We start from the raw sequence: 20,371 nt of genomic DNA on the forward strand, positions 1-20,371 counted from the left end.
CTGCGTGGGTTTCCTCCAGGTGCTCCGGTTTCCTCCCACATTGCAAAGGCGTACGGGTAGGTTAATTTGGGTTTAAAATGGGCAGCGCGGACTTGGGCCGGAAGGGCCCGTTACCACGCTGTAAATAAAATTTAAATTTAAATTTAAAAATCATGTGGAAATGTTTCTTATTTCGATCCATAATCACTTGCGTTTAATTCTTGGGATCTCCCCAATGGTCCCAGATTTTCTATCCACCAGAGTTTAGTTCCTCTGTATCTGATCCCTCAGTACCTCAAAACTTACAATCAAAACACGTCCTGCCATAATTCTGGCGAGTGCTGCCCTTGGTTCTCTAACCCCTCCTTGTGATTTCCCAGTCCAAGGATGTATAAGAAATAGAAGCTGGAATAGACCCTTCAGATCTCCGTGCCTGCTCTAGAAATCTATCAATCACTGTCTTGAAGATACTCAGCAACTCTACTCCTGGGTAGAGAATTCAGTCCCTACCTTCTGAGTGAAGAAACCTCTCTGAACTGAATGACCTCTTATTTTGAGACTGTTGTCTGATTCTAAACTCCCCCAGCCAGGAAATACAACAACTCTGCCTCTACTCTCTACAGTCCCAAAAGAATATTTTTTTACATTTCAGTGAGATAACTTTCATTCTTCCTAACTTGAGAGATTACAGTTTGCTTAATCTCTCCTTATACAGGGAACCCAGGATCAACTCAATGAATCTCTGATGCACTCCCTTGTTGCAGGCGTATCTTTTGTTAGGTAGGGAGACCTGTACATAATATTCCAGGTGTCATCTCACCAGGGGTCTGTATAATTGGAGCACAATGTCTTCTCTCTGTATTCAAATTTTTTTGCAATAGGAGCTGACATAGTGTTTGCCTTCCCAATTATTTGCTGAACCTGCATTTCAGAGACTCATGTATAAGGACACCTGGGAGCATTAATATATTTCAAAGTCTCACCATTTAAAAATTACACCACCTTTCTATCACTTCTATCAAAGCGGATGGCCTCAGACTTCTGTACATTAGATTCCATCTGCCATGTCCTTACCCTTTCACGTGGCCTATATGTAATCCCCAAACTTGTTTCTGCATCCTGCTCACAGCCACATTGTTATCTATCTTTGTATCATCTGCAAACTTGGATATATTAAACCTGGTACCCTCATCTCCCTTCCCCCCCCCTTTCTCTTTTCTCTCCCCTCCCTCTATCCCCTCTCCCCACCCCTCCCCCCACCCCTGTCTGTTCCCTTTTTTGTTTCGCAAAATTCAGTGTTTGCTCGGTCAGATGTTGGTATATATCCGTCACATCGATTACCTGTTCATTCTCCCTACTCTATGTCTCCTGGCAATTTTCTAGCCAGATCAATAAGTTTTCCTTTGATTCCATAATCTGTAAATTTAACAAATAGTTTCTTACAAAGGATTCTATTAAGTTCCTTCTGGAATCCATCCAGATCACATCCAACTGAATGCCTCTTTAATGATTTCTTCAAAGTGTTTGATCAGCTTCCCCAGGCATGATCACCCTTGACACATCCATGTAAAGAACATCAGTTAAACTGCACGTTTAATGTATTTAAATAGCTCAAATGGCTCTTGCAGCAGATGGGACATAATCTGCCTTGTGCCTTTGAGACTGAGTGGTAATTGTTCAAAGTGGTGAGGATATACCTGAGACTACATTACTCAATGCTTCCTGTTTGCACTTCAGTATCGTGGTGGATAAATAACCTTCACTACCATTCTGAATTTTTATCATGACAGCTGATTAATAAGGCATTTGTCAAGAAATGAAGCACTTGCACATAGGTACAAGGAGGGTCAAAAGTTGTGTCGGGTTTTCTTGAATAACCATAGCAAGAGTCCTCGGGTAATCCACTGTTTAAGCAGTAAACCAACAGCCTTCACATTCATCAAATTCACTTTGGCATGATCTCCCTTCATAACTGAATCCACTTGTCGTTCTGATAAACCTATGCTGCATTCCTTCCAAGGCCAATGTGTCCTTCTTAAGGTGCACATGCTGAATGCTCGCAGTACTCCTGGTGTGGTCTCACCAGAGTTTTGTGGAGGTGTCGCAGAACCTCAGTACACTATGTATTCCTGATACCATGATCTGATGCCAGGCTTCCAATCCACCATGAAGATTGCATTAGGGGGAAGTAGTTTAATCAAGTTGACTCGTGAATTGAATTACAAAGAGAGACTTAACATTGTTTCCCACCTCACCTTTGTCCTTGTTGATACCTCTTGTGTTAATTCTCGATTGGAGAGGTTCCTTAGTAGGTGTTGTGAGTGGCTTTTAATCAATGTTTGCACCTCCCACCCCACCAAATCCCTTGTGTAGTCAAATGATGACACAAAACAACATGGCTCCACATGTGGAGAAGCACAGAGCAAAATCTATAAATCTGACAACAAAGATTTGAGCCCAGACTTGCTCATGTTGGAAGATCGGAGGCGAAGCAGAAATGGAAAGGTAATTGCTGCTATCTTTAGAGCAGAGGGCTCAACAACCAACAGCCAATGTTGCCTCTCAATGGTACCAGGATATACCCCACTATTTCCAGATGCAAGGCTCTACTAAGAGCAAGATCTGTTGGACATCAGGCCCATGTGAGCAGACATGTTGGGGCGTGTTAGGCCAATCACAGCTTGGGTGTTCTGCACCAGATTTTCACCTTGGCAGAATTGGAAGGGAATGGGTAGTTAAGAGGTGCAAACATTGAATAAAAAGAGCACTCACAGTTCAGCAGATTTTGCCATGAATTTCCCTATGTTTAATTATTGTATCGTTATCTAACCATCAGAGGGGGATGAAAACAGTAGAATCACAACATCCCCTAAATGCACCTCTCCCACCAAATGTTATCAAAACATTTACTCAGTGTCCAAGTAGAATTCTTTAATTGGATAATTAAAATATTAATAGTAATAGTCTATCAGACAACTGGTATCACTTAATTGTTGTGACCCATTACAAGAATGGTGGTCTTAGTAGCTATTCTACTTGATCACTAGTCCAGGGGTCAAATTCCACAAAAAAAACAGTGTAGAAATTTAATTCAGCAAATCTGGTCATTTCAACTTAACAGTAAAATTTGAAAGGAACTTCAAGAATAGAGACTTGTGAATTCACATCCCAAATCTTTGAAGGTTGCAGGTCAGACTGTTAAAAAACATACGGAAATAGGAGTATGGATTACAAAGAAATAAGTTATGATAAATCTTTGCAAATCATTGGTTAGACCACAACTGGAGTATTTAGTAGTTGTGGGCAAATCACATGAGGAAGGATCCCAAGGTTTTGGAGTGAGGGCAGAGGAGGTTTGTTGGAATAGTATGAGGGATGAAGGACTTAATTCCCTGGAGAAGCAGGGGGTGTTTTCCATGGAGCAGAGAAGGTTAAGGGGAGATTTACTGGAAGTGCGTAAATAAGAGGTTTTGGTGGAAAGTCAGTAAGCAAAGGTCACAGATTCAGGGTGGTTTCTACAAGAACCAGAGGGAAGATGAAGATAAATTTATTTCAGCAGAAGTTGTTCTGATCTGGAATCCAGTGACTGAAAGGGTGGAGGGGTGGCGGGGGGGGGGGGGGGGGGTGGTAGAAAGAGATCAAAATAATAACTTACAAAATGGAACTTGATACATACCTGAAGTAAAATTGTAGAACAACAGGGAACGAGCAAGCTGGCAGGAGTAACTGGATCTCTCTGCTGGCTGATAAGTCACATTCCCAGATTGAACAGGAGCTGTCACAATTTACACTTTTTTTAAAACCCTCTGAATAATTGTGAGACATTCAAAAAACGTCAGAAACATTCAGTGTTCTTAAACATTCAAGTAAATTGAAGAATGTCCTAAAACTTTTAAATACTTAAGTTGCTAAAAAGCCAAAACACTTGCAAACACTTAAAAAAAATCTAAGTTATTAAACCATGAAAGAGACTTCCCAAAATGTCTTGGAAAGGTTTCAAGAACTCCTTTTAAATTTACGTGCCATAGAAATGGCCTTTTCAAATGGAGGGACTATTACCCAAACCTCATGGGGGAAACATTCCTTGTGCTTCCCTCTGATCTGTCACAAAATTTCCAGGCAAATTCCCTCATAAGTAGTGAGCAATTAGTCCAAGTTATCACTCCCTCTTGGCACTCCATGATGAGTCAATATTCAAACTCTGTCAGGAAGCACACAGCAAATAACTAAGGCGCCTTCGGGATTTTTGTATTGGAACGCACATGCCCGGAAATCGTGGAGGTGTTGTCCGTTGTGTGAAGACAGTGAGCGCTGATTGTTCTGCCATCCTGATTCTGTAAAATGTGCTGGGTAATTGTATGACCCATGGTTCTTGGAATCTGTCCCACATGAGGAAAAGATTGATATGGATTGCTGTAAGACTTCACTTCCTCATCTCACCTGATCTGATCTATATGTGATTTCAGAGCATCTGATCCTTTTGACAACTACCTTGAACCTTTATCTTCTGGTACTGACCTTCTTGCTATTGTCAACACTTTCTCCCAACTTTTTCTATCAAAAGCCCTTATAATTTTGAACACGTGAATTAAATTTTCACTTGCTTCAAGGTAAACTACCCACCTTCTCCAATCTCTCCACATCACTGGTTCATATTCACCAGTATCATTCCCGTAAATCGCCTCCTCATTATTTCCCAGGTCTTGAATTTTTTCCTAAAACATAAGAGTCCAAGCTGGATATTTGGCTGCATGGCCAAACCTTTAAACTCCCAGCACAACACCAAACCAGCAATTATCATTCTTTGACGCTGTCACCCAGCAATCCCAAGCATTAAGATATCTATAGTTAATGTTCTCAATCCTTACCAATGTGTTATGGCCTCTTATCACTTCTGATAAGGTCCTTAAAATATTGCGGGCAAAATTCTTTGTCCAACTGACCAAAAGAGGCCAACCAATGTGTGGGTGGCAGAGAGGTAACTGTAAAACCTGGCTAGTCATTTCCCATTTACGGAGAAGACCTGAATTTAATTTGCAGGTAGCTTAAGGGATGTGTGAGGCCATTGGGTCAAAATGGCAGCCTCTGAGACAAAGATAAATTGGATTGCAGCAGTGTCTGCTTTTGATCAATGTATGAGTTAACACTCTCTGGAGCTACTGAAATGAAGCTGCATGATAGGATAATCATTCTCATCAAATTGTGTGGTCCACTTTTCAATGGAGGTACAAACCTAATTGTTTGAAGTAATGTGTGACTTCAGGCCAAGTGCCCTGATACCCTAATGAAAACCGGCATCTTATGAGCAGAGTACAGCTATTGACTGGGAGAAGTGGAAGAAAAGGAAGTAATTTCCAAGTGACACTGAGAAGACGTGAACTTAAAGTCAGAGTGCTAACATGCTTTAGGTTTCCCATCATTATGAATTGAATTATTTTGTTGCATCCTATAACTCTCTAGTCCATTCTTAGGATATATCAAGAACAATGTAAATTCTATTATTTAGCTCATAATGTCGGTGAAAAATACAATGCTACTATATCTGAAAGGTTCTGTAAATGGATAATACAATACCAATGCAAAATACTGTAGAGTGAAAACAGAAAGTGCAGGAAACACTCAACAGGCTGGGCAGCATCTGTGGAGAGAGAAACAGAGTTGCCATTTCAGGTCAATGACCTTTCATCAGAATGTGGAAAAATGTTAGAAGTAATGCAAGTTTTAACATACAAAATGAGAAATGGGGAGGGGAAAATGAAAGGGAGGGTTTGTGATGGGGTGGCAGGAAGAGTTTAAGTGATAAAAAGTGATGACAGTGCAAGGTGGTGACAGGTGACCGCAAAATAAAGGTCCGGCTGAAGGAGGTGTAAGTACAAAATAATTATCTGAAGTTACAAGAAGAAGATGGAGTGAATGGTGAAAATCTGAAAATGCTGGAAAAGCAGATTATCTGTAGCTGTTAAACTCAGTGATGAGTACAGAAAATGTATCAGACAGTGGCAGCCCAGTGGCGATTTCAGAAATTGTGGGATGATCTAATGAACACGATGGTTGTAAGGTGAGGACAATAGATCTTCAATGAGGCGCCACTACAAGACACATTTTCCCCTTCCCTCCAATACAACGTTCCCAGAGACCATCCCTGCAGAATGCTCTGGTTGACACTTGCATCGTCACCAATATCCACCCCTCTTCTCATGATGCCATCCAGTGCAACCACAGTAGATGCAGTACCAGCCCTTTCACCTCCTTCATATTCATTGACCAGGACTCCAGACACTGAAACAGCAATTTAGTTGTATTTCTTTCAATTTAGTGCACTGCATTCAGTGCTCACAATTCCTTCTCCCCTACATTGTGGAAACTAAATACAAATTGGATGGCCACATTGAGAACACTTCCATTCAGTCTGCAATTCCCCATTCCATTGATGTCTTTGACCTCAGCTCCAACACTGCTCTAATGAAGCACAACTAAGCTGACCTCATCTCTTGACTTGGCATGTTGCAGCCTTCTGATCTCAACATCGAGTTCAATAATTTCAGATGATCAGTATTTCCAGCATTTTATTTTAAATTTCCAGCATTCACTCCATTTTTTTTTTCAGGTAGTTATTCTTCATTTTCACCTCTCCAAGCTTTTGTTCCCTTACTTGTCCTACTTCATACTACTACCCTTTCTCTTCCATCTGTCCTATCACAGACCCTTCTTGTGTTGTCTCTCCAGCTCCTTACCTTCACCACCTCTTTTCTTCCATCTTACAATTCTGGTTTTCTCTAACTTTTACCCAGTTCTGAAGAGAGACATTGGGTCATAGAGTCATTCAGCACGGAGACAGGGCCTTCGGCCCAACTGGTCCATGCCGACCAAGATTCCCATCTAAGCTAGTCCCATCTGCCTGCGTTTGGCCCTTGTCCCTCTAAAACTTACCAATCCATGTACCTGCCCAATTACCTTGTAAATGTTTTTAATGTACCTGCCTCAACCACTTTCTCTGGCAGCCCATGTACAAACCACCCTCTGGGTGAAAAATTTGCCCCTCAGGTTCCTATTAAATCTCTCCCCTCTCACCTTAAACCTATGCCCTCTAATTTTTGATTCCCCAACCCTGGGACAAAGACTGTGCACATTAACCCTATATATGACCCTCATGATCTTATACACCTCTATAAGATCACCCCTCGTTCTCCTATGCACCAATGAATAAAGTCCCAAGCTTCTCAACCTCTCTCCATAACACAGTTCCTCAAGTCCCGGCAAAATCCTCAGAAATCTTCTCTGCACTCTTTCCAGCTCAGACCATCGACAAGAAATGTTAACTGGTTTTCTCTCCACAGATACTGCTTCTTGACTATTTCTAGCATTTTAATGTTTATTTTAAATAGCATATTAAAAGGAAGTATTGGATACCAGTAATGCCAATTGCAACAACCAGACAGTGATAGGAGTTACAATAAAATACAAAAGAAGTGGAATGTTGATAACTGTTCACCATGAGCAAAACTGAAATCAAGAACAGTTGGCTTGTTTTGAGGTGGACTCTTTAAAGTCACGCCTTTGTATTACATCATGAGTTGTTTCTTCGGATGTAATGAGATCAATTGAGCACGAGGTTGTTAGTTGTTGCGTGGTTTTCAAAATGGCTGTACCATTTATTGAAGTCGATACCTCAGAGGTCTGTAATTTTAAACATTTTACCAAACTTTTCGGCAATCGTAACTGGCTAAGTTTAATTGAAGGACAATACTGCTGATCACTGCAGAATTACTATGGTTATGCTTTACTTTGTTGACAGCATACTTAGAAATTATATTCACGACGTAAATAATTTTATTCTGCCATTGTTTACAATGTTAAAGTAACGGAGATGTGTGTAATTAGCTGTTGATATTCATTTTCTGCTGATACACCGTACAATATGTGTTACTCTTGCACCATCTTCCTTCTGCTTAAGGTCGTTAGAAATCAGAAAGTTCTAGTATGACATAAGTTAAATAAAAGATGTGTATTGTCTTTGTGACAAAAGATCAATTTTGAAACATTGTACTTGTGCTTTAAGGTTTCACTATCTAAGGTTTGTCTCCGTGGCCTTATATCTTATCAGTCATAGAATCTGCTTAAAGCTGCTTAGTGGTCATCCAGTTATTGTGAACATAGCGAGTTCTGCAGTTCACCTGCCTTCTACCTCGCTGCACAGTTCTCTGCCAAGGAGCTCATGTTGAAAACCTCCATATTGCGTCCATTAAAAGTCCATTACAATTGCAGCTTCTGCTTGAATCAAACTTTCTTATTCAAGTAAAACCACATGCAGCGGTGATATTTTGACCTGTTAGTGATCAACATTAAATGCGATAAGACTATGTTGTGAGCATAAACAAATCGGTATACTTTAGGTGCATTTTAAAGTAAATAATTTCTATGGATATTATATGAAAGTATTACCGTTGTTCATGTTGTCCATATCTCAGAAGTTTTAAGAGCCCAAGGCAATTTAATGCACCAAAGGGGATTCCCACTTCAAAGGGCAAACCCTCTGAAAAGAAATAAGTGCCCTCCACTTTTATGTCAACTCTAAATAAAATCATTTATTTTAAAACTTGTTTAAAATTACCCGAGTGCACACAATGACATTAATCAGAGTCTCATTGTATCATTCTTGAAACTCTTTTATATTAATGAGGTTCACACCGATTCAGTGGCTACACTTTGTGAATCTACTGTCCATGTAGAGTATTAACGAGTGAAGACTGTATTGTCTAAAACTTTCAAGTTTGTGCTGACAAAGGAAATAAACAGGGAACTACTCTAATCAATTGCTAAAATATTCTTCTGTGCCCCAACAGTTCACTATTCAAGGACGTTGAATAATCCTGAGAACATCTTCAATGAAACTAGATTGTTTCACTCCTTTCATGGTTAACTATGACTGTACAAATGCTTTTGTTGTTATAAGTTGTGGGTTTTTACAGTATCTAGGTTGCCTTCACTTCTGCCACTGATCTACTCAACATTTTCTAGTCAGGGTTAAATTTGGTGACCCAATCCTGCTCCTCAGCTTTATGAGAAAAAGAAAAATCACAGGTTGGATTAATTTGAGCAGTTAGTGTAAAGTCAGATCTCAGTCTTAACATCATGATTTAAACCAACAGCTCATATACAAAGCTTCCTCATAAAGCTGGTCATTTTGACCACTAACACTGGTTATAATGCCACAGCAGCAGACTGACTAATCACTTACTCTAGAAGCAATCCACTGAGGGCAGAGCAATGGGGGAGCAATTCCCCTTGGATGAGGTTGGAGAGCACAATCCTCAGGCTGCTTATGCTACTGTGGCAAAGTTTATTGATATCACTCATTTCTGTTGGAATAATATTGACCATCACCCACAAATAACATGAATAGAGAATGTTTTCATAGAGCTTCATTGGTTGCTACGTAATATTTGCCAGCTACAGAATTGTAGATGGCCATGACTACATAATTAGACTTAAGAATTATTAATCAAAGGTTCAGAATAAATAGTAGTTTTAAATTCGCTTGGTGTTATTTCCGTTTTAATTATATGTCTGGATTTAATAACCTTAGATGGGGTAATGAATTTTCATGATAGTTTAATGTGATAAAATATGCCAGTCACTTTGATAAAAATCTATGAACTGCAGATAATAAAGAAACAATACTGAATTAGGAGATGCATTTTTAATAGCCTAGTGCAGGTAAAAAAATCTTTATTTCTAAAAATTGTGCTGATATTAGAGTTGAACCAAAATAAAACTCACTCCAAATCAGGGCAGTTACCATTTGTTGAAATTGGTGGGCATCACTAAACATAAACCTGAAATTAAAAGTTACAAATCTGTTATCTGAAATGAAAATCAACATGTATGTTGATTTTCTTAAAACACAACTGAATTTAATATATTCTGGTAGAAATATTCATGTGGATATGGTACTAAAAGTCAAGTTTCACAACCTACAATTCATTAGGGTAAAGACCACATTTGGATTTACGCCATAGAATGCAAGTGTTTAATGGCTTATTGGGCATTACTGTGCTTAAAAGGGATGGAAAATCAGATTTGCGTATCACTATCTCACCATGAAAATATGGTTGTCACAGAGTTATTGTGCTTTCATCTTATTGTAGTCAAACATGGGATTCATTATGCTCCTTGGTTAGTGGGTAAATCTGATCGCTATGGTTTTTGTTCTAATAGGAATAGTTTATTTGATCTTTCCACAGAGTTTGCTTTTGCCTTAATGAACTCTTCTGTCATGTGGAGCAAAATTTGACCTTGATACATTTAACAATTAAATATATTTTGAATAAAGTCTGCACCTCTTTAAGAATTTATGGAATAATTTTTTAACTTATCACCCAAGAGTAAACTGAACCACCCTGATAGAGTGGTAACTGATTTTAATGGACATAAAAAGTGAGCATTTTCTATAAGGGGTGATCAGTTCAAAGCATCCATTTTATAGTCCAGTGCCAAGATGGAAATCTTCCCAATGTATTGTATACTGATATTTTTATGTAAATTTTGGATTCCTCATGGAGTTGTGAGATGCAGAAATCTGATTCTGGTCATCCAATGTCATAAAGCAGTGCGCTTTAAATATTTCTGTTGGGTAAGCTGTTGTTGTTACCAGAGGAAGAGAAAAGCAGGATCACGGTGTGTTATTGCTACATAACATCTGCAACTGCAAAGTGGTTCGCAAAAAGTGGACCCACACTCAGTGATTCAGAGCTTCTTCCCCTCCGCCATCAGATTTCTGCAGGGTCCATGAACCCTACCTCATTATTCCTTTTTTTACACTACTTACTTATTTTTGTAATTTATAGTAATTTTATGTCTTTGTACTGTACTGCTGCCGCAAAACAACAAATTTCATGTCATATAAGTCAGTGATAATAAATCTGTATCTGAAATAAATGACAAAATTTTGTAAATGCGTTGAGAAGCAGATGTAATTGACAAACATCCAGAGAAGATCCAATGAGACAAATAGCCATCTTTCTGTACCTTAACAGTTCAACGATTCGATAAGCACATGCTACTAAAGAGATTAAAACATCTCAAAAGGATATTTAAGAAGTGTTGTCTTGATTCTTAACCTGTGGTAGACATAAATTTGTTAGAATAACATCTTTCTTTGTACCCTACAGAAACCTGTGCAGCCTGTTGACGATCCCTATGGCACAAATGCTGAAATTGTTTTTGGGGATTTCTCTGTCCCACTGGTAGACTTATATCCTGAAAGCACCAGTCCAGAGTAAGTATTTCTTTATATTTGTAATGCCTTCTTCTGGTTCACAGAAACATTCTGTAAAATGCATAAAATTAAGTTACCAAATCATAAACATCTCTTCTTACTCCTTGGGATTTGCCTTACCCACGTGTGTGTCCCCATTAGATTTTCAAATCCATTTAACAGAAAATCTCAAGAGGTGAAAGGACACTGAATCAGTGTTAACCTCATCAATATAAATTCCAAAGGAAATTGGACAAATATTTGAAAGGGAACACAATTGCAGGACTATGAGGAAGATGGGAATTGAGGAAAGCATGAGGAAATGAGGAAAATTGAGCAATTCAGATAGTTGTTTCAAAGAGTCAGCATAGGCTCAATAAGATGAATTCCCCTTGACTCTAGTAGTCTTTGGTTTTATGACACTTTCCTGAGACAGATAGCAAGATATTTCACACATGCTGGAAATGTTTGACCTACATGGCTGTTTGGTCACTTCTGTCCACACATCCCACAGGGTGGGATTGATACAATTATATGAGGACATTGGCAGTCATTGACATCTATCACTTCTTAACAAACAAGATATGAGCAGATTTTCCAGCAATTTCACAAATGTTTCACCAACACAACACTTGGAATGGAATCTAGTTTGAAGAGTTTGTTAATAATAATTGGTACAACATAAGCATTTCTTTAATATTTTAGAGCAACAATATATGGAGTTCCTGAAATTGGAGAACATAATTCTGTTTCTTTGGTTGGACTTGTGCAATAGGTTAGTGTTTTTTCTTACATTTTCCTTTTCACTAATTTGTTGCACTTTTCATGATTTTTTAAAAAATATATCACTGAAACATTGATAATGTTGAAAGAATCAGAGAATGGCCTCATTACTTGGACTATTTATTCCAATAAGAACATCTCCAACAACCTGGAGTAAAACTGATCAGTGGAGAGTACGATTTTTGTGCTGTTTTGTTTTTTTTGATAAACGTAATGCTTATGGTGAGTAAACGTTATGTGTAATCAGACTTAAAGAGGAGTTTTGGGGCTGAAATTTGCTCTTCCACTGACTGCATAAGATCATGAAGAATCCTGTTCAGAGGAAAATTGAACTGCCTCCCTTTAAAAGCGTCTAACAGATTTATCACCATTCACTGTACTGAGGTGATCCTGTAGATTGTGGCCCCACGCTGCAGCACTACTTTATCCATTTCACCTCTTGATCCAAAGGTCACAAAGTGTGCATGAACCTTTAACTTTTTCATCAATAAATCTGACTTGTGACAACGTTAGCTGAACCTCAGCGACTGGCATTCACTGCTGACAGTGTGATTGCCAGCACCAAGACTTCCAGAAATAACATCTACAGAAAAAAATTATTTTTGTTAAATTATTTTCAATTTATTTAAAGTCAGATAGTGCACGTAGAACTAACAAATTGTCCCTAATTTTAACTCCAATCATTTGGGAAACCTGGAAGAGGGCTAGCTAAAGATTGGGATTTGCACCCTCTGATCCCATTTCCTTCTCATCTGGTCTTAATACCACCCAACTCTGCTGACTGCTCCTTCTTCTGCTTGGCATGGATTTTTGTTTTATTTGTTTTGTGAAGCACCTTGGATGATGTTCTATGTTAAAAGCACTTAAAGGAGCTCGTATAGGATTCCATCAACTTCAGCCCTTTGTTGTCTCCACCTATCACCTCCCAGCCTCTGGCACAATTCCCACTCTCCCTTCCTCCATCTGCCTATCAGCCCTCCTCACCTGGATCCACCTATCACTTGCCAGCTCTTGCTCCACCCCTTCCCCTCACCTCTTTATATTGGCTACCTCTCCTCTATCATTCAGTTCAGATGAAGGGTCTCGACCCAAAATGTCAACTGTCCATTTCCCTCCACAAATGCTGCCTGACCCAATGAGTTCCTCCAGTGTCTTGTTTATTGCTACAGATTCCAGCACTTGCAGTCTCTTGTGTCTCGTATAAGGCAGTGTTTGTTATAGTGACTGTACATAGAACATAACAGTATTAGGAAGTCTAATATCTTTCTCCAGAAGAACAAAGTCAAAATCTACTGTGTGCTCAAATACTTATTATATATTTCCATTTTGACTCTCTCGTTGTAGAATTATTCACCTTTCTCATTTTAGAGTTATCAAATCATACTCATGGAAACAGACCCTTCAACTCAGCGAGTCCATGCCAACCATCAGATACTCAATTATACCAACCGTGCACAAATTCGGTCTTATTCCCTTCACATGCCCATCAACTCCACCTCCCCTCCCCCCCCAACCAGATTCTACAACTCACCAACACACTAGGGGCAATTTACAGTGGCAAATTAACCCACCAACCTACACACCTTTGGGATGTGGGAGGAAACTGGAACACCGAGAGGAAACCCATGCAGTCACAGGGAGAATGTGCAAACTCAATGCAGTCAACCACTGAGGTCAGTATTGAAGCCATGTCGCCGGAGCTGTGAGGCAGCAACTCTCTCAGCTGCTCTGCTAGGATGCTTCCATGCAATAAATTAAATTTCCCAAGTCAGGCACCTTACTCTGTAGTAGTGCCTGGTCGTAAACTGTGGGGAGATGTGACAAGCCCAAGCTTCCTTGCCCTGCCATTTCACTCTCCATCTCCACAAGGCAACTCAGCTACTACTTGGGGACTCACTGATTGAGATCTGCTTGCACCAATATGGTCTAAAGCTGCGTAAGAATTTAACGTGGAAAAAGTATTGCTGTTGTTCAGAGGAATTATAATTGCAAAGCACACCAGTGATCAATACATGAGAATGGGGACTACAAAATAATTCTAGACTGTTATTAAATCAAAGCTGAAAATTACAGCATCTGTTTTAAAGTACAAACACTTAACAAGTTGGAAGTTAAACAGAGGCACTATGTGTGAATTTTAAACTAGTTAAAACCCCATTTAAGTAGAAATGTAATTTTTAGCAAATGTGGCTTGATCTTCACTTGTGTTATGGTGTAAAGCAGGTGATAAAAAACTGTAGCCTGTTTTCCATCTCTCCCAATATTGATTTCTGTTGATCTCAGTGCAAACAGAAATCAGGAGAAATAGAGAATGTGCAATCATCCATTTTTACACAATCGCAGGAAGTGATATTCTCTAGATTTAAGTTACTTAATGTTTTGTCATTTTAGTCCAATTAAACACACATGCCGTCGATCAAATCAGTAATAAGTGACATTCATGCCTGACAAGTGCCCGGGGGAATTTAGCACCTCTTGACGTTCAATGGGTCTGATCATGCAATGGCACATTAAAATATGATCCAAGAACAGGTCAGTGGCTGAGTATTCAGTGGCACGTGATTTATCCCCTGACTTCCCAAAGCCATTTATAAGGCGTCCATTTATCATTCATTTATAAGGCGGAAGTCAGAAATGTGATAGAATGCTCTCTCTTCCATGAGAAATGCAGTTCTGATAACATTGGAGAAGGTTGACATCATGCAGGGCAGAAGCAGTCCACTTGGCTGACATCCCATCCACCACCCTCAACATTCACACTCAACATCATGTACAACTACCAGGTGAACAATAGCATTTCACCAAGGCATATTTGGTAACACTTCCAACATACTTCAAAGATAAGGGATAGGTTGTACATGATGCTTGCTACCTTGGGTAGAGCTTGTGATCAGCAGCAAGACTTGATTCACCCAGCATGTTTCTCCAACTACTCCAGGTTCCCCACTGGAAAACTCACAGCCTGATAAGATTTAGTTTACCTTTGAATCAATTGAGATCTTGAACTTTTTTGGGAGGTGTCTGATTTGGGTAAATTATAAGGGGAAAAGACTGTCCATATCAAACTAGTAAAGGACTACCTTTCTCACTTTGAAATAAGAGAAGTTCCATACAATAATGGACTCTCGGCAACCCGACATCAGAACTACTATTATAAGAAATTTAACTGCTGAAATAGAGACATTTTACCACACCTGTGAGGATCAACATCACATGTGATGGACAGTGACATGAAACCAACCCTCCAACAGTGCAGTACTCCCTCAGTAGAGGTCAACTGCATTTTAATATCTCGCTCCTGGAACGGGTCTTAAGCCCTTCCCATTCTAACCCAGAAGCGAGACTGCTACCACTGTGCTATCAAAGGAACAATAACTTTTTCCTTCACCTGTTAGTTCATGCCCATTTTAGGTTTAGAGGAATATGGGCCAAACACCAGCAAATGGGACTAGCTCAGATAGGTATCTTGGTTCGCATGGACATGTTGGGCCAAGCAGCCTGTTTCTATGCTGTATGACTCTACGACTCCATCCCATTCACTACCTGATGAATCAATCCTTATTCCACTCTTGGCAAATCCTCATATCAGGAGCTTCAGACATATTTCCTCAATTGCCACAAATCAATCTGGTTAAAAACTTGAAATATAAACAGAAACTAATGAAAATACTCAGCAGGCTGGGCAACATCAATGGAAAGAGAAACCAAGTGAAAATTTTATGTCAGTAGCCTTTCATCAATACTGAAATATTAACTGTCTCTTTCTCCACAGATGATGCCTGACTTGCTGAGTATTTTCAGCATTTTCTGTTTTACCAGCATATGTAACCTTTGCAGTCTAATTAAGAACTTGTTACACTGCAAGCATCCCAAGCCAGTATACTTCATAAATAATTGCATGTGAAACAGTTTTCAAAATAGAACATTTCAGCAAGAGTAAGTCTTGCTTCTTAGGAGACAGAAGGTGTGGCAGTAATGGGAGATGTAAGCTGTAGATTCATTAAATTTACATCTCTTTTTCATTTGTTCCACAATCATGTGTTGTGAGTCATTGTAATGTTCAGAATTCTGATCCCTGTGCATTAAACACTATTGCTCCTCAGTTCAGAGCCTGGCAAAATTGTGCTGCACCTGATCGTATGTCTGTAGTCTGTTAACACCCTTTGATGTGATATGATCAGCCTCTGCACTATTACTGCTAGATGTCGGAGTCAAATGCATCCACAAATTAGCATTCATCTGCAGCCTCTATTTTCTTCATAGGTTATCATGGTCTTTGTGAATGACTTTACTGTGCACTGAACAGACTTCACAGCCCTAAGTGTATTTTTGTGCTCAGATTTGTTTGAAAAGCTCCAAGCACAAGGCAGTTTGAAAAGATTGATGCTGCTTTGTGCTTCCTGTTTGGGTAGTACTGAGGCTTCCTCACTGACAAATAAACCTGCTTCTTTTTGATTCTCACCCTGCACCCCACCCCCCACCATCCCCTGACCCCACTCCCTCCCCCACCACACCCACCACTCCCATTAAATCCCTCTTCAGAGGACAAGGGGCTCAGGCCTTGCAGCACTTCATCAAAATAAAGATCTGGAGCATCAGTCAAAAAATTCACACTGCTGTAATTGTTTTTCCTCTGTAAAATGGGAAGGTGGTGAATGAGAAGTACACACAAAAATCCACCAGAGGTGGTGGGGGCAGATACATTAGAGACATTTAAGAGACTCTTAGATAGGCACATGAATGATAGAAAAATGGAGGGCTAAATAGATCTTAGATCTTAGAGCAGGATAAAATTTCAGCACAACAAAATGGGCCGAAGGGCCTGCACTGTGCTGTAATGTTCTATGTTCTCTGCTTCTTCTCCTTTACTCTGGGGAGTGACCTGACCATCTACATTGAGACCCCATTCCATTCAACTGGGAGAAACAAGATTAGGAGAAATTGTTTCATTCTCAGAACTTTTCTTGCTCTCATTTCATCCACCCAACTTTCCATCTGATCTATATCCTGACGTAACCTCAGACAACCTTCCACGTTATTCATAACACCAGCCTCTGTGTCATCCACAAACATACTAATAATACCCTCTATGTTCACATCCATGTCATTAATGTAAGTTACAAACAACAAGGGTCCCAGCACCTATCCCTGCAGTACACCAGTGATCACAGATCTCCAATATCAAAATCTTAGTTGCAAACTCACACATAACAAAATGTATGGATGAATTATAAATAAGCATACAATGTGCGGCTTGGTAGGGTGAGCTCAGAGAGTTGCCACCAATATGAGATTGAATTTCTTGCATCAGTAATGGGATTCATGTCTCAGCACTGTTGGGTTGTCAGCACTAATGCAGTGTGCAGAGAGTCATCACCAATGGGAAGGTTGGAGGATCTTCCTAATCATGTTCAGAGTGCAAAAGGTACTTGTGAGATTGCACTGTTGATACCCTTGATGCAATTAAAATGATTGCACTAATGGGGAAGTCAGACACTGGATTGCATGGCACTATGCCATTGTGCACCAAGCTTTTCATTTCATTGAAAATATTACATAATGGCAATCAGGCATTTCATGTGAGTTATATAAGGTCCACACTTTTTCTTCTGGGTCCTCAGTCACCTTACTGGCCCATGTGCAGCAGAGTTCAGGCACCCACAGCGGCGTTTATTGTTCTAACTGCCACTTGAGGGTTTTTTGGATCATGTATGTGTGGCCCACAAATGCAGGAGAGCTTTCACAACTGGCTGTTGGAGCTGCCTCAGCACTGGGAACCTCCTCAGGTTGATCCCCTTTAAGTAAAATACTTACCGGGCTCTTCTTGTGCATCTCCATGTCCAGACACCCACCTCAGGGTAAGGCTCACCCATTTCCAAGCTCACAGTCTTTGCCCCATACCCCCATCCACACACCAATCCACTAATCCAACCTGACCCCACTCCACCCCATCAACTGAACCAAAATCTTCCCCCTGAGTAGAGCTAACAACTTCCCCCCACGACAGAGTCTATCCCCTGCTTACTGCTGTCTGGAAATTAGTGACACGCCCACCAACAATCAGTGCCACTGACTACTGATTCCCTCACCCCAGACTTATCTCCTTTGCATCCTCCCTTACAATGAACAGATTTCCACCATTTGTTATTGATTCCCATGCACAAAGGAAAGGATTTCCCACCTGGAAGTCCTATTCAATAACAAACGACACCATGGGCTTCATGAGCTGCTGAATTTCAGTGGCAAGGTGTCAAACAAAATACCTTGGAGCGAGTGCCTGAATAATGTCGGGATGATTGAGTCAACAACGAGGATGGAGAGACTGCACCAATGGTGAAGTTAGACTCATTGCACCAACGCAGAGCTTGGAATGACTGCATTGATGCTGAGGCCAGAGTGATTAGACATAGAGTCCTAGACAGTCAAACCTCCATATTGGTGTCATCACTCCGACTTCAGCTTTGCTGCAAGAATCTGCCCTCACTGTAGTTGCAGCCCTAACACACATACTTGTGGGACGCCTCTGGTTAGATCCTGAAAATTTGGGCGCTTACTCATTATTGCTACTTTGTGTCCTGATACAAATGTGATGGAAGCAAAAGCGATTGACAATCAAAAGGAAACTGGGAGGCAGTTGAGGGAAATAAACTCATACAGAGCTATGTTGATACAGTGGGGGGTGGGGGGGGGTGCAGGTGGGCCTGATTGGATTGGTGTATAGAGAACTGGCCTAGAGTTAATGGGCCAAACAGCCTCCCTCTTTGCCTTAACAACTCCATGACTCTATGACAATGATTAATGCAGAGGTCTGATTAATTATAAAAACTGAAATCAGATCCAGTGAACTATTTATATAAACACTAATTTGATCTTTCTGTTATAGAATGCATTCCATGTGTCATTGAAAGCTTTTCTGTCCGATGACAAGATGCTTCTACCAAGAAATTATGCTTCCAGTGCAATGGATATGTTACATAGATTTTTTTAAAAAGTTCTTTTAAATGTAGTTAAATTTTGTTACATGATTGTTCTTATTTAATTTTAGAAATGGTGCTTTTCCTTTATGATTTATTGTAAACTCAAAGGATTTTTAAAAAAATGTTTTATAGCTGGATATTCTTTATATTTAGTTTCAGCAAAATATCCTTATGAAACTTCTAAATTATCAAAGCTTGCATCATAAGTAAGAGATGCTGTACAATGGAGTAGAGAGTGTGAAGAAGAGAAATTCACTTACTCTTCACTGCAGCTTTTATACATTGGAGTGGCAGTAATTTGAAACTGACCCTCTTGCGGAGGCGACAGAGGTGGAAAATGGCGAATCATCACTGGGCCCTGACAGCCTTCCAAGTCTTGCTCAAAAAGGAGTAACAGTTCAGCACAATATACATTCCTCCCAAGAATGGCAGGAAATGCCAGGTCTGGAATGCCCAAGGAGGATATAAAGGGAACCTTGAAGGAAATAATAAGTGTGATATATCTTCAAAAGAAAACCAATGATATTGTTGTAGCAAATTTTCTGCAATCCATGTTACTGGAACTTCACTGCAATTCCAGTGATATCTCTCCTAAGTGACTATTGATTTGTGTATGACTGAATGTAGCATTAGTGGTTCTTCAGGAAAATAACATCCATTTCAACTGAGAGTCAGAACACAAGAATGTAACAGATAGAAGCCAGTTGAGCTCATTCTGCCCCTTGTGCCTGCTGTACCATTTAATAAGTTTGTGTCTCATCTTTTACCTCAGTCCTACTTTCCCTATATCTCATAGTTCCCTTATATCCACAAATCCATCAGTCTCTGCCTTGAATGTACTCAGTGACTGAGCCTGAACAAACTTCTTGGTGACAGAATTCCAAGGATTCACTACCCTCTGGATGAAGGAATTTCTTCTTGTTTCAGTCCTGATTGGCTATCTCTTTATTGTTACACTGTGACACCAGTTCCAGACACACTGCCGGGGGAAACATTGTTGGATCTACCCTGCCAAGCCCAGTAAGAATTTTGGGTATTTCAATGAGATCACCTCTCAAGCCTCTTAATTAAGTATAGCCCAGACTACTTAGACCCTCCTCATCAAACAGCCCCACCCCTCCTGTTCCAGAATCAACTTGGTGAACTTTCATTACACTGTCCCAAGAAAATCCTTGCTCAAGTAGGGAGAATGTCCCTAAAAGCAATGCTCCGGTGCAGTTTCACCAGAATCCCCATGTAGTTGCAATAAGATTACTTTGTTATCGAAGTGTTATAACTTAATTAAATGAAATTATCTGAAGTATTAATGTTATTATAACTGTTATTTACACTATTGTATCAATTGAAGTGTGAATGTGTGTATTTTTTAAAAAAT

The 20,371-nt window shown here is 39.9% G+C and overlaps 1 long non-coding RNA gene across 1 annotated transcript in view; it reads left to right on the top strand.

The window, feature by feature from the left end:
- Positions 1-20,252, top strand: part of LOC127581378 (uncharacterized) — a 45,735-nt gene extending 25,483 nt beyond the window's left edge. The window contains exons 2-4 of the long non-coding RNA XR_007957945.1: positions 11,151-11,257; positions 11,942-12,011; positions 18,903-20,252. This is a non-coding gene — a long non-coding RNA (uncharacterized LOC127581378). The remainder of the gene's footprint in view (positions 1-11,150; positions 11,258-11,941; positions 12,012-18,902) is intronic.
- Positions 20,253-20,371: the final 119 nt, after the last annotated feature.

This window comes from Pristis pectinata, chromosome 21 (assembly GCF_009764475.1).
Source record: "Pristis pectinata isolate sPriPec2 chromosome 21, sPriPec2.1.pri, whole genome shotgun sequence".
In the NCBI taxonomy this organism is placed as follows: Eukaryota; Metazoa; Chordata; class Chondrichthyes; order Rhinopristiformes; family Pristidae; genus Pristis; species Pristis pectinata.